Source organism: Rousettus aegyptiacus, unplaced genomic scaffold, assembly GCF_014176215.1.
Source record: "Rousettus aegyptiacus isolate mRouAeg1 unplaced genomic scaffold, mRouAeg1.p scaffold_m13_p_12, whole genome shotgun sequence".
Classification (NCBI taxonomy): domain Eukaryota; kingdom Metazoa; phylum Chordata; class Mammalia; order Chiroptera; family Pteropodidae; genus Rousettus; species Rousettus aegyptiacus.
The window spans coordinates 49,062,184-49,078,488 of record NW_023416287.1 but is presented as its reverse complement, the minus strand read 5'-3'; the positions used below and the strand labels follow the sequence as shown (position 1 = coordinate 49,078,488).

The 16,305-nt window shown below is 36.3% G+C and overlaps 2 pseudogenes; both read left to right on the top strand.

The window, feature by feature from the left end:
• Positions 1-6,286: 6,286 nt before the first annotated feature.
• Positions 6,287-6,405, top strand: LOC118610455 (annotated as a pseudogene).
• Positions 6,406-13,625: 7,220 nt separating this feature from the next.
• Positions 13,626-13,744, top strand: LOC118610411 (annotated as a pseudogene).
• Positions 13,745-16,305: the final 2,561 nt, after the last annotated feature.

Below are 16,305 nucleotides of genomic sequence, written 5' to 3'. Positions count from 1 at the left end.
AGATATAGGAAAGGGTCATAAGTCAAGGAATGAAGGTGACCTCTAGAAACTGAAAAACGCAAAGGATGACATCTGCCCAAGAGCCCCCAGGAGAAATGCAGCCCTGCTGTGAACTTGATTTTAGCCCCATAAGACCCATTTTGGACTTCTGACCTCCAGAACTATAAGAAAATAAATTTGTGTTGTTTTAAGCCACTGTTTTTGGTAGCTTTTTATAGCAGTAATAGGAAACTAATACAATAGTTGAATATATACTAAATGCTTTATGGATATTATATTCCACATGATAAAATAATAGTATCTGTGTTTCCAGGCTTAATGGACACCTGTGGTTTAAGTTCTCGCAGTTTTCTTCTGAGCAAATTAGAGTAGCCAGTTACAGAAATTTTTTTAAAGCTTATGAAAATTTAAGTGCAAAATCCAAATGGTCTTGATCAAGAAAATGAAATCAGTCTTCTTTTCACTCTCCAAATAACAGGACATGATTTGTCCTTCGAAGCCATTAAGTGAGAGGAACACTACTCAATACTCTGTGGTTTTCTTCTGAAGCTGCATCCCACAAATATCTTCCTTGTCATCACAGCTCTGTACAGGAGAGGCAGCGATGGGCCTTTCTAGGCCAGGGGCTAGAAAGGTTCACTGTATTCCTTTAGCTCTCATTTCAAGGCACAGTGGCAAGTACTAGAACTTCTCTCATGGTAGGGAAGGAACCCTGTTAGCCCTTAAGGTTTAGCAGTTAGAAAAAGCAGGATATGAAGGAGAGGAAATAAGAGAGTGTCCTGCCCTTCTGAACTCACGGCATTGCAGGAAAGAAAGAGAAAGAGAGAAATGGAAAAGGAGGGAAAAGTGGGCATTTGGGTTCTCTGGTTTTATCCTCCTCACCACCCTCTTTGAAACCAAGCCTTGGTGAGGGGATAGTTTTAGAACGTGTGGGAATATATAGGATAACTCAAGTACAGAGAGGCATCTGACTACTTCCTCTCTATAAACTGCCCATGTCCTAGCTACTAATCTGGAAGGAAATGGTTCCCTGGGCTTCTCCTCAACTATTATTAAGCAGAAGGAAAACTCAAGTTTCTCCTCAGAGTCACTCTTTAGACAAGGAAGATATCCAGAAAAACCCATATGACTGAACCAAGAAAGTAACTAAGAGTAGAATGTACAGTTGTTCAGTTGTGCACTGCACAAAGACACAACATCCAAGAGGGAGCTGTTTACATGAGAGATATCTTTACTATTGTAGATTTTTTTTGTTTTTGTATTACATTTTTGTACACTTCAAAGATGGGCAATTTATATAATTATTATGACAAATTTCCAGGAGATGGGAGTAATGTGTCTGATTTTAGTAAAATCAGTATACATTGATAATTTTTGATTGGTAGAAGAAAAGTAGCTTATTCCAAGAATGTAAAACATATTTAATTATTCATTAACTTATGAAAAGAGAATTAGTCAATAATCAAAGACCTGTTGATCTAACCCATCTAAATTAAATCTGTTTAATGTAGTGATCTGTGAGCATCTTTAAAATTTTTTAAATCCCTTATTGGTATTAGTGCGCTGACTAAATTTTGCATTTTCTATTACAATTTAAGTCACCTACCAATTGTTTACTATACCGGAATAGTGTGACTGAGTTCCTAATTTACATCTACACTTCCATTAAGATGCAAATATCTAAGAAAAAAAAAATCTTTTATTTTCCATTAATAATCCACAAACATTCTGTTTTAATATTTCAATTGTTTAACTTACTGTTATGAAAATTTTGTCAGTGAAAAATTGATTGCTATTGAAGAGGGTCATAAAGACATGTTATTTTTAAAAGTTAAAAATTCTAAGATAAAATACTAAATTATTATATTATTTCCTTCTGAGTTAGCAGGAAAATTTTTTTCAATCATTAGAATCAGAAAACAAACATGCAAGTGATTAAAATTATTTTGATGATTAAGTAAATCTTTGAAAAAGGTAAGATGTGGTAATAAAATGAAGCAACTCCAAACTATAGCACAGCTGTATCACTGACAAACAGGATGTGATCAAATGCTTTAACCCCATATCAACCATTACCAATGCATTTCAAGAAAAAGTGCAAGAGAATTTGTTGTAAAAAAAAAAAAAAAAAAAAAAAGGTAATGCATTAAATCAAATATACTTTCCGCTCATCCAAGTACGTAGCTGTGTGGTTTAAACATTACATATTGGACCCTCCTGTGGATACTTGTTGAAAACTACCCACCTCAAGAAAGAGACTTTTACCCTTCTACAAATAATGTAGGTAGAATGATTAGAAACTTATTACACATTAATTCTTCCCAAATGAAGAAAAGAGAACATCAGATCCTTGTTACTTTATCTCAAAACAAAGTATATTGTCTATATTATAAACTCTTTATTTAAAAAGTCAACTGAAGAATGAGGATGGATGCAAAGATTGTCAGTAATTATCACATGTGCTTGCTAAACATGAAAAAAAATGAAATGGACAACTTCAACAATATTAAGTATTTAAAAATAAAAACTAATTTGGAAAAAGATTTAACTGTCAATTCAATGAGAAAGAAACTATATGGAAATGAAAAAAGTTATGGACGCTCTGAGTGAGTAATATACATAAACAGTTTTCCTGTAGAGCAGTGTCCAATGTTCAAAGGGTGATCTAGGAATCTTTATGAAAATTATGGTGGAAATTTTCTCCATTTGGCAGGAAATATAACAAAATATAATAACTTTATGACAGAACATGTACACAGAACAGAAGGATCGATGTGAAACATTAAATATTATTTAGGGAATGAAACACAAAACCGCATAGATGGGCAAGAGGTGTAGTGAATTAAATCATTTTGAATAAGGTAAAAAATGTAAAATATTACACATTTGTTTTAGATAAAATCCCATATGGAGCCATGTACAGCAGATAATTAATGATTTCTGGATTTCCAAGATGCAAATATTCTATATTCAAACATTTTGTAAGATTTTATCCAACAGATGACATGACTGATGAGGATTGATGTGTATTCTAAAAAGACTAATACCAAAATAAAATTTACCCAGTTCTAGTGGACAGGACATAAGAAAATAGAATAGGATGCAATAGCAGGGTCACAGAAAATTCTAAGGCATTCGATATTCCTTGTTTCGTACATTTCCAAATATGTCAGTGAACATTGCAGCAAACTTTTGAAAACACTGAATTTTGTTAATATCTGGGAACTATACGGCTACTTTGCTGCTTCAGTAGACATTGGGTGTATTAAGAACACATTTGCCAAGCATAAATTTGAAACCATTATTAAATCCGCAATGAGAAGGCCATCAGACCTCAGAGTAACACACTTTGAAATTGTCGAAAATATAAGGAAAGACATATATTCTAGAATGCAGTCCAAAGTTATAAGATTTAAAATAGCTACTTTCACCTTTATATTCTCAGTACTGATTTGGATCATGTTTAAAGTAAAAGTAATTTTATAATCAAAGTCATGCAGTAACAAAAATTTACTGTACTAATGCCCATGAAAGCATCAAAGGAATTAAGAAATTCTTTGAAGAAAAATGCAGTGATTTTTTAAAAATGTTATTTAGGTGAAACAAATTGTAGTCTCTGACACTGAAATCAACTTCTCGAATACAGAATATATTAGAAAAAATATATATAACATTCATTTTGAATACAGAGCCTATCATCTATAGCCTTTTCATTGTTCAGAATTCATACGTATATTGAACAACATAATAGAAATTAATTCCTACAACCATGTTAAATTTACAGTTAAGATTGACTGGTAAACATGAAAAGAAATGTTAAATTAAAGGGATATCAATATGAAAAACTAATGAACTTGGGTGATTTTCTAATACCTTATATGACTTTGTTGAAGAATTGTAATATATTTGCAGCAATAATTTACCAGACACATTTCTGAAGCTTCCAAAATATATTTAACTTTCCATTTTTGGTCACCTGTAGAGAATACAGCTTCTCAAAATTAAATTTTAAAAAATTACTTAAGTTAGGATTCTAGTCAAGATGGAGAAGTGGGCAAATGCTGTGCTTGTCTCCTTTCACATCCACAACAAAATTACAACTAAACTACAGAACAGCCATCATTGAGAATCACCTGAAGTCTAGTTGAACAGAAGTCCTACAACTAAGGACATACAGAAGAAGCCACTGGTTGGAGGGGTGAAAATGCAGAATAAGTTGGTATCACAATCGCATGTGCTGTTTATAATCAAGAGGATTATCTCGGCATTGGAGTTCCCCCTGGAGAAGCAAGGGGTCCCAGGCCCAAGGTTACAATCCTGGGAAAAGACGTCCCCACAACTTCTGGCTATGAGAACCAGATAAATTGCGGATGACTTAGACAGAGGGCTGAGGGAGTCCCAGGTGTTTCTCTTAAAGGGCCATGCACTGACTTACTTGCTGACAAACTCATTTGCTCTGAGCTCCAGTGCTGAGGCAGCAGCTCAAAAGGTGCCAGCAAAATATGAGGTAGAACTGAATTGTCTGGCATCAGGACAGGGCTGAAAGGGCAACTTTCTCCTAGAGAGAAGTGATAGCAGAAGCCATTTTTCCTTTGTTAGCCCTCCATCCACCCAGCCTGCAGATGCAGTTAGTTGCCATATCTGAATCTCCATCAACCTGGCTAATACTGTTTGCCTCACCTTGGTGATCCCCTGAGACCCCTCCCCACCCAACTTGTGGCCCATCCAACCAACTTCCAGTGGGTTTTCCATATAAACGGCCTCTCCTGGTTCATGCTATGGACTTTTCTAAAATTTCTTAAAGGTTTGCAAAACTCAAACAAGCAGCATCTGGCTTCAGCATGCCCTCTACCTCTTGCTAAGCAGCCTCAAGCCCAGTACTAGTGGCAGCTGGCCTTGGCATGGGGCCCTGCCTCTTAAAGCAACACAAAAGCCCAGTGCAGGTGGAATCCATCTGAAGTTTTCTTGGTTTCTCATGCCAGGTGACCACAGGCAGAATATAGGCTGTGGTTGAACTTGGCCTGCTGCAGGGCCTCTCCTAGGAGGCACTGGCCTACACACCCAGTTCCCAGCTTCAGCCTGAGCCAAAACACCACCTGGGCCACACCCAAGGATGATACACCCAAAGGGCAGGCACCAGAGCCCTGCTAAAGTGAATCCTGCTCTGTAATGTCAGCTCCTGCACTACAGCTCCTCTACTATAGTCAGTGGCCAGTCATCAGAATGAATCAGCCTGAGGGTCAATCACTCCCACCCTCAAGCAGATAGGCTCAACTACAACAGGAGGATACACACAGCCCATATAAGGGACACACCTATGGCACCTGGCTCAGGTGACCAGGAAGACGGTGCCACTGGGTCTCACAGAACACCTACTTCATAAAGCCACTCTACTAAGACCAGGAAACATTGCAGCACTACGTAATAAATAGAAATAAACAGAGGGATGCAGCCAAAATCAGGAGACAAAAAAACATCTTCTAAATAAAAGAATGAAGCTCCAGAAAAAGAACTAAATAAAATGGAGACAAACGATCTACAAGATGCAGAGTCCAAAACACCGGTTATAAGGATGCTCAGTGAACTTAGAGGAAGAGTAGATGAATTCAGTGAGAACTTTAATTTTAAGAGGTAGAAAACACACACACAAAGTAAAAAATGAAGGAGACAATAACTGAAATAAAGAATACATTAGAGGGAATCAACAGTAGATCAGATGAAAAAGAGAATCAAATCAGCAATTTGGAAGGTAAGGTAGCAGAAAACACCCAATCAGAACTGCAACAAGAAAAAAGATTCCAAAACTATGAGGATAGTTAAAGAAGCCTCTGGACAACATCAAGTGTCTCAACATTTACCTCAATGGAGTACTAGAAGAAGAAGAGAGCAAGAAATTGAAACCTCTTCAAAGACATAATGACAGAAAACTTCACCAGTTTGTTGAAGGAAATAGACATGCAAGACCGGGAAGCGCTGAGAGTCCCAACCATGATGAACCCAAACAGGTCCACACCAAGGCACATCATAATTAAAATGCCAAAAGTTAATGGTGAAGAGAGAATCTTACAAGCGGCAAAAGAAAAGCAGTTAATTAACAATGAGGGAGCTCCCATAAGACTGTCTCCTGATTTCTCATCAGAACCTTTGCAGGCCAGAAGGGATTGGCATGAAATATTCAAAGTGATGAAAAACAAGGACCTACGACAAGATTAATTTACCTAGGAAAGCTATCATTTAGAATCAAAGGACAGAAAAAGAGTTTCCCAGGCAAGAAAAAGCTAGAGGATACTACGGCCATACCACCCTGAACAAGCCCAATCGCATCTGATCTCAGAAGCTAAGCAGGTTTGGGCCTGGTTAGTACTTGGATGGAAGATCACCTAGGAAGACCAGGTGTTGTAGGCATAAAAAAAAAAGAAAAGAAAAGAAAAAGAAAAGAAAAAGAAAAAGCTAAAGTAGTTCATCAACACCAAACCAGCATTACAAGAAATGTTAGAGGAACATTCTCAAGGACTGACCAAACACTGAGACATAGAGATAGCATCAACAAATATCAGAGTTGAAATCATACCAACCATATTCTCTGATCATAATGATCTTAAACTAAAGATCAGCTACAAAAAGAACCACAAATACATGATAGTTCAACATTTCAAACTTTTGGGACACAGCAAAAGCGGTCATAAAAGGAAAGTTCATATCATTACAGGCCTACTTCCAAAAACAAGAACAAGCCCAAATAAACAACACAACGCTTCATCTTAAAAAATTAGAAAAGGAAGAACAAATGAAGCCTAAAGTCAGTAGAAGAAAAAAAATAATCAAAATTAGAGCAGAAATAAATGAAATTGAAAACAAAAAATAATGATAATAAATTCAACAAAGAGCTGGTTCTTTGAGAAGTTTAATAAAATTGACAAACTCCTGGCTAGACTCACTAAAGAAAAAGAAAAAGGACACAAATAAACAAAATTAGGGATGAAAGGTGGAAAATTATGACAGACACCACAGAAATACAAAGATTCATACAAGAATACTATAAAAAAAAGTATATAACACCAAATATAATAACCTAGAAATATGGGCCAATACTTTAAAAAATACAACCTTCCTAGACTGAATCAAGAAGATCTGGAAAATCTAAATAGACCAATTGGCAGTATGGAAATTGAAACTATCATCAAAAACCTACCAAAAAGTAAAAGTCTAGGACCAGATGGCTTCACCAGTGAATTCACAAAACATTCAAAGAAGATTTAATACCTATTCTCCTCAAACTCTTTCAAAAAATGAAGAGGAGGCAGTACTTCCCAACTCATTTTATGAGGCGAATATTACTCTGATACCAAATCTGATGAAGATAACACAAAAAAAGAAAACAACAGACCAATATCTCTAATGAACACAAATGCAAAAATCCTAAATAAGATACTAGCGAACCGAATACAGCAACATGTTGAAAAGATTATATACCACAATCAAATGGGCTTCATCCCAGAGGCACAGGGATGGTTCGACATATGCAAATCAATTAATGTGATACACCACATAAACAAATTAAAAAATAAGAATCATACAATCATATCAATAAATGCAGAAAAAGCCTTCAATAAGAAACAGCACCCATTTATGTTCAAAATGCTTAACAAAATCGATATAGAAGGAAAGTACCATAACATAATAAAGTCTATGTATAACAAACCCTCATCCAACATTATACTTAATGGTGAAAAACTAAAAACCTTCTTTCTAATATCAAGAACGAGGCAAGGCTATCCACTATCATCACTCTTCTTCACTATAACATTGGAGGTCCTAACAAGTGCAATCAGGCAAGGGAAAGATATAAAAGGCATCCAAATAGGAAACAAAGAAGTCAAACTGTCACTATTTGTGGATGACATGATTCTCTATATAGAAAACCCTAAAGACTCCACAAGAACACTACTAGAAACAATAAACAAACACAGTAAAGTTTCTGGATACAAAATCAATGTTCAAAAATCCATAGCATTCCTATACTCTAATAATGAAGTGTCAGAAAAAGAAGTGGAAAAAATAGTTCCTTTTGCAATTGCAACAACAAAAAAATAAAATACCTAGGAACAAATCTAACAAAACATGTGAAGGTCCTATATAATGAAAACTGCAAGGCCCTATTAAAAGAAACTGAAGAAGATACAAGGAAATGGAAAGATTCCATGTCCTTGGATTGGAAGAATCAACATAGTCCAAATGACCATATTACCTAAAGCATTATACAGATTTAATGCAACCCCCATCAAAATCCCATAGGCATTTTTTAAAGTAATAGAACAAAAAATCATCAGATTGTATGGAAGCACAAAAGACCCTGGATTGCCAAAGTCATCCTGAGAAAACAGAACGAGGCTGGAGGCATCACTCTGCCTGATTTAAAATTATATTACAAAGCAACAGTAATCAAAATGGTGTGGTCTTGGCTGCAAAACAGACGCATGGACCAGTGGAACAGAATCGAGAGTACAGAAGTAAACCCATATTTATATGGACAAATAATTTCCAACAAAAAAGACAAAAATATATAGTGGAGAAAGGAAAGCCTCTTCAATAAATGGTGCTGTGAAAATTGAAAAGCCATCTGCAAAAGAATGAAACTAGACTGTTGTCTATCATCACACACCAAAATTAACTCAAAATGGATTAAGGACCTGAATAGAAGACCTTAACAATAAAATGCACAGAAGAAAACAGAGGAGCTAAACTTAAGAACCTTGGACTTAAAGAGAATTTTGTGAATTTGACCTCACAGGCAAAGGAAGTAAAAGCGAAAATAAAATGAATGGGACTACATTAGACTCAAAAGCTCCTGCTCAGCAAAAGAAATCGTCATCAAGGTAAAGAGAACCATCCGAATGGGAAAATATATTTGTAAGCAATGCCTCCAATGAGAGCCTAGTACACAAAATACACAAAGAGCTCACATGACTCAATAACAACAGAAAAAACAAATGATCCAATCAAAAAATGGGCAGAGGCCCTGAACAGACATTTCTCCCTAGGGGACATACAAATGGCCAACAAATATATGAAAAGATGTTCAACATCGCTAGAAATTAGGAAAATGCAAATCAAAACCACAATTAGATACCATTTTACACCTGTTAGAATAGCTATAATCGACAGGACAAGTAATAAATGTTGGAGAGGATGCGGAGAAAAAGGAACCCTCATACACTGCTGGTGGGACTGCAAATTGGTACAGCCACTATGGAGAACAGTACAGAGGTTTCTCAAAAAAACTAAGAATTGAGGAGAACAAAAAAAAATGGTATAGATGATAGAGGCTCTGTTCATCCCTCTGGCGACCAAATCAAAGTTGTGACAGAAACAAAGAGCAGCTGCAAGGAGAAATCAACTGAGATCTAGATGAACAAGCCATACAACTATGAAGAAATCCAAGAAATTGCCCTGCAATAGCAGAAGGTAGGACAGGGCGAGGACGCGGGGCAGCCCAGTATCCCTCAGCTGAGTGAGACACAAGCTGCGGCAGCGGCAGATGTCTCTGAAAAGGACCTTTTCCAGCGGATTTTCGTAGTGATGGACCTACTTTCTCTGAGCACCAGCACCCATTCAGCTGAGCTCAGGGGGCAAGAGAGACTTACAGGGAAGCAGTGTCGGAATAAGGGCCCAGGTGAGACTCGGTCAGTACAGAAGTGCCTGCAGTATCCATTATCTCCTGTTGAGCCCTCCCACCTCCCAGTGTGCAGACACAGCCCTGCCAGAGCCGAGAAGTCATCGCTCTGCCCAGAGGATTACCTGAAACTTCACCTCCCCCAACTCACAGTCCCACCCAAGCCACATCCAGGTATATCCTCAGTGAGTCAGGTGCTCCTTGCTGAGCAATGCCTAGACTCACACCGGAGGCAGCTGGCCTCAGTTTCTGGTGTGGCCTTTTGAGGTAGCTGTAAGTACAGCATCTGTGGATTGCTTGCTAAGCTTGACAGGTGGCCCAAGAGGGGCAGAGCCTTGGGCTAAATTTGGCCTGCAGCTGAACCCCTCTCAGGACTGTGCCACTGGACACCTACTTCAGAAATCCACACTAATAAGACCAGGAGACTTAAGAGCTTTGCTTATACATAGAAACAGACACGGAAAGGCAACCAAAATGGGATGATAAAGAAGCAGAAACCATATGAGAGAATAGAACAGAGATCAAGATATAATTAACTCAAGTAATCTAACAGATGCGGAGTTCAAAACATTGGCTATAAAGACACTCAATGAACTTTCGAGAAGTATAGATAAATTCAGTGAGAACTTCATTAAAATATAAAAATGGAAATGGAAATTATAAAAGGGCACCAATCTGAAAAGAAGAACATATTATCTGAGATGAGAAGTATATTAAATGGAATAAACAAAGCGAATAAAGAAAAGAATCAAATGCCCCATCTAGAAGATAGGAAAGCCAAGGACACACAATCACAATGGCAAGAAAAAAGATGCCAAGACTATAAAAATAATTTAAGGAGCATATGAGACACTATTAAGAGTCCAAATATCTGTCTGATTGGTGTAGCTGAAGAAAATCAAGATGTTGAACAACTATTTGAAGAAATAATGATGGAAAACTTTCTTAACCTGGTGAAGAAAATAGACATAAAACCCAAAAACTCTCAGAGAATCCAAAAATCAGGGATTCAAAGAGGCCCACACCAAGACACATCATAATTAAAATGCCAAAGTTTAAATACAAAGAAAAAATCTTAAAAGCAGCAAGAGAAAAAGCAGATAGTTACTTACAAGGGAACATCCATAAGACTGGCAGCTGATTTCTCAAAAGAAACTATGCAGGACAGAAGAGCTTGACAAAAAATATTAGACAGGAGGAAGACCCAGGATCTATAACCAGGAATAATTTATCCAGCAAAGCTATCATTTAGAGTTGAAGGACAGATAAAGAGCTTTCCAGACAAAAATAAGCTAAAGGAATTTATTACCAGCAAGCCAGTATTACAGGAAATGTTGGAGGGACTTCTTTAAGAAGAAAAAATATGTATCAAAAAACAGGAATAAAGAATGGTAACAACTACTTTCCTATCAATAAGAACCCCAAATCGAAAAGAATTAAGTGCTCCAACTAAAAGAGTGGATGAATGGAAAAGAAAAGAAGACCCCTATCTGTTGCCTATAAGAGACTGACTTTAGATTAAAAGACACACACAGACTAAAAGGAGGGGAATGGAAAAAGATATTGCTTTGATGAACCATGAAGATATTTAAGTCAGACAGAGAAAGATAAATACTACATGACTTCACTTATATGCAGAATCTAAGGAATAAAAAGAACAAACTAATCATAAGCAGACTCACAAATATAGTGGACGATTTAGTGACGGACAAAGAGGAGGAGGATTTGGGGGGCTGGGAGAATGGGGTGAAGGGTTAAACAAGTACAAATTAGTAGCTGATGGATGGTCACAGGGATGGGGAGCATGGCATAAGGAATGCAATTAGCATTAATACATCGGCTAGGTGGAGGGTCAGGGGAGGAAGGGAGAAATTGGGGGGATCATTTTATGAACTATATAGCTATCTAACCAATGTACAGTATACTTGAAATTAACTAAAATAAATAAATTTAGGAAAAAGTGAAAAATTAAATAAAACTTTTTTTAAAAAACCTAAGAAATAAGTTACCATATGATCCAACAATCCCTCTACTAGGTATTTACCCCATACTTGAAAACTCATATCCAAAAAAATATTTGCACACCAATGTTCATAGCAGCATTATTCACAGTGGCCAGGACATAGAAGCGACCAAAGTATCCTATGAAAGATTATTGGCTAAAGAAGCTGTGGTACATATATACAATGGAATATTACTCAGCCATAAGAAGAGGTGAAAGACTGCCATTTGTGACAACGTGGATGGACCTCGAGATAATCATGCTAAGCGAAATAAGCCAGACAGAAAAAGTCGAAAATCACATGATATCACTTATATGTGGGATACAAACTTAAAAGCAATAAATGAGCAGGACAAACAAACAGAAACTCACGGACATGGACAACAGACTAGTGGTTACCAGAGGTTAGAGGAGGTGAGGGTGGGGGGGAGGTAGATGTGGTAAAGGGGCTCAAATATGTGGTGACAAAAAGAAATCTGACTATGAGAGGTGGACACAAAGTGTAAACACATATGTGCCTTACTGTTAAAGAGTACAGCTGAAACTTATTGGATTTCATTAACCAATGTCACCAGAAAAAATAATAATAATTATTTCTTAAAAAGAAGTACAAGAAGAATTAAAAATACGAATAATAAAATGGCAATGAGTACATATCTATCAACAATTACTTTAAATATAAGTGGATTAAACACTCTAATCAAAAGACAGTGTGGCTAAATGGTTAAGAAAAACTTTACATATGCTGCCTATAAGAGACTCACTTCAGATCAAAAGACACACACAAACTGAAAGTAAAGGGATGGAAAAAGATATCTCATGAAAATTTAAAAAAAAAAAAATGAGCTAGGGTAGGAATACTTATACCAGACAAAATAGTCTTTAAAACAAAGACTATAACAAGAAACAAAGAAGGACCCAGGAAACCCACTTCTGGGTAATTACCCAAAGAAACCCAAAACATTACTTCAAAGGGATATATGAATCCATATCTTCATGGCAGCATTTTTTGCAGGGGTCAAGATATGGAGATAACCTGGGTGTCCCTCAATGGATGAATGAATAAAGAAGAGGTAGTACATATATACAATAGAATATTAGCCTTGAGAAAAAATGAAATCTTGCCATCTGCAATGATATGGATGGACCTAAAGGATATTTTGCTGAGTGGAGTAGGTTAGTCAGAGAAAGACAAATTCCATATAATTTCACTTACATGTGGAATCTAAAGAACATAATAAACAACAATTAAAAAAAAAAAAAACAGAAACAAACCCATAGATACAGAGAACATAGATACCATGCAGGGGATGGGTTGGGGCATGAAAAAGAGATAGGAATTAAGAAGTACAAATTGGAAGTTACAAAACAGTCATGGGGCTGTAAAATATAGCATAGAGAATGTAGTCAATAATAATGTGATAACGATGTATGATGTCAGATGGGTACTTGATTTATTGGGGTGATCACTGTGTAAGTTGTTTAAAGGCCTAATCACTGTTTTACACCCAAAATTAATATAATATTAAATGCCAACTGCAAGTTAAAAATAAAATATATTATTTTTAAAAATTACTCAGGATCTACCCGGATTTCATTAACCATTGAGAAGCAAGGTAGGGCCTGGCCAGCCAAAAGGAGATGGTTTGATGCCTTTTGGAAGCAACATATAGACCTAAGGAATGGTCCAGAGTTCTTCACCGTGAATTTCCACATGAGAGACCTCAGGAAATCCAAGGCTTCCCATCTGCAGAGAAGTCACTGTAAATCTATCCACTAACCAGACACTCTGGAGATGAGGGAGAAAAAACTAGGGCTAGAGAAGTCTACCTAGACAGAATATATTGTGAGGAAATAACTAAGTATTTCCAAAGTTAACTAGATGGAACTGAATAAAGTTTGGCTCCTTCTGCTATGCAGAAAGTCCAGGTCATTAAAAAAAAATAAATTACCTATGGCCATGGCACCCTGAACACATCCAATTTCATATGATCTCGGAAGCTAAGCAGGGTCAGGCCTGGTTAGTACTTAGATGGGAGATCACCTAGGAATACCAGGTGCTGTAGGCTTCAAAATAAATAATAAAATAAAATAAAATAAAATAAAATAAAAAATAAAATAAACTACATTTGTATTATAAACATCCAAGTCATAGTTTGAATAAATGTACAACCTCCCTACACTTCCATGTAAAGAGAGACTTCACTTTCTTTGAATTAGCCTACAGGGATGGTGCCCCTGAGATTGACCACGGTCTACCTTAAGGTCAGAAAATTTGATTGATTCTTGTGTGGTTCTTCTGATACAAACCTTGGACACTCATCAAGGCTTTCTGCTATTTGTGGGCTGAAATGGGAAACTAAGAAAATAGTAATGACTGAAAATTTGATTTAAATGGATAATAAAATAATTTATTCTTGTGCAGTTTTTTGTTATTCTGTTGACAATGAGAAACTGAATCAGAGGCACCATATTTTGATTCTTTCTTGACTTAGTTTAAAAACATATGTCTAAAGATTTATTCAGAGATAGGAAATTAATTTGTAGACATTTTCTTCCTTCTGAAATCCCATTATGATGATAAGAATAAAGAGTTGGGATTTGTTTAAAGAAATAATCCCTCAAGTATGAAAAAAGTGACAACAAAATTTGGGTGGTAGAAGCAAATGGAAGAGTCATAAGCAACTTAGTAAACCCAAGGAAATTGAATCTTATGTCAGCAGTGGAGAAAGCTAGGGAGAAATATTATACACAGTTATCCCTCAGTATCCATGTGGACATTGGTTTCAGGACCCCCTTGGATACCAAAACTTGAAGATGTTCAAGTCCCTTACATAAAATGGGATAGTATTTTGCCATAATCTATGCACATCTTCCCATATACTTTAAATCATGTCTGGATTACTTATAATACCTAATACCATATGAATAGTTGTTATGCTATATTGTTTAGCGAATAAGACAAGAAGAAAACTTTAATGCAGACTCAGTCATCATAGGCCTAACTACATACTATACATCAGCAACAAACATAATTTTTTTTAAATAGTTTAATCTTAGGTTTGTTGAATCCATTCATGCACTGATGCAGGCCAAGTGTATACCAAAGGATTTCCAAAGGACTCGGGAATTACAGCACTAGTGAGGAATAAACGAGAATGGTTGCATGTTTAGTGACAAAAATTCCCCACCTTCTTCTTAATTCTGTGCAGTGAAAACTCCCCCTCTCTCATTCCAGCAGGAGCCAGAACGCATAGTCTCTGGGCAGATAAAACAGAGGGTCTCTGGAATAAAGTGTCCAGAAAAAGAAACATGTGTATTTGAATTTATGACAGAGGGGGCATTGCAAGTTCACTGTTGCCCGTCTGATCCGTGTACAGTGGTATTTCATCATGGTTTTAATTTCTATTTTACTGATTATCAAGGAGGTTGAGTGCCTTTTCATTCGATAGTCGACATTTAGAATACCTTTTATAAAATATCTGTTCAAGTCTTTTGCCCACTTTTTATATTGTCAGTCCCTCTTTTTCTTATTAATTTACAATAGTTTTTTTTTTAGATATTCTGTATGTACAGAAATTTCTCATTTTAAATTTAGTCAAAGTATCAATCTTTTTCTGTATGAATAGAGCTTTATGTGTTTTGTATAAAAAATCTTTCCTTTCTGAGGTCATGAGGATTTTCTCCCAAATGAACTTGTAAAGCCATTTATAGTTTTATCTTTCCATTTAAGTATAATCCACCTGAAATTTATTTTTATGGATGGTGTGAGTTGAGGGTATAATTTCATTTTATGGCCATACGGATGCCCAATGGTCTTAGGTCTGTTTTTTGAAAATACAGCCCTTTTGTCACTGTCTCATGGTATACCTCTGACACAAATCAGATGTGCATATATATGCTTCTATGCTTCTGGGATCTTTTTTCTGCCCTATTTGTTTGTCTATCCTTGTACCAGTCCTGCACTGTTTTAATTACTTTCATTTTCTAGTAATAAATTTGGAATTTGTTCAGATCTTGACTAATAATTTTAATAAACTCCAGTTTTTCTAGATACTTTGGATTCATCAAGTTTTTCTAACAGCCCCAGCCATTTCCCCCTTGGCTGTTTCAAGCCCAGGACCCAAATCCTTGCCCAGTTACTTATGTTGCAAACTTCCTAAGTTAATATGGTCATACAGGACCCTTGTTGCTTTTTAGTATGTAATATAACCACCAAAACATTTAAGTTGGGTGAAGGTTACCTATAACATTGCTGCTAGATTATAATGAAAGTATATTTCAAAACAGATTCTGTCACACATAGAAATATTGAACAAATAAACATTTATTTGTGAGCAGGCACAAAGTAGTTCATAAGACCTCTTCTGTCAGCTCTATGAAATCCAAAATCAACTACTACCCTACAGGAAAAAGTCCCCCGGAGGCAGATGCAACAATTTTTCAGTGGCAGGTATCTGTTACCCTGACAGTACATATTAGGCAGCTAAATTTCCTGCTAAAAGGAGATTATGATACAAAACTGTTTGTAGCTCAAGCTTTGGGTCTCAGCTCTAAGTATACAGGTCATAGACCTTTCTAGTTCTTACACCTGTCGGTGCAAAAATGGTGTCTCTACAATATTTTATTC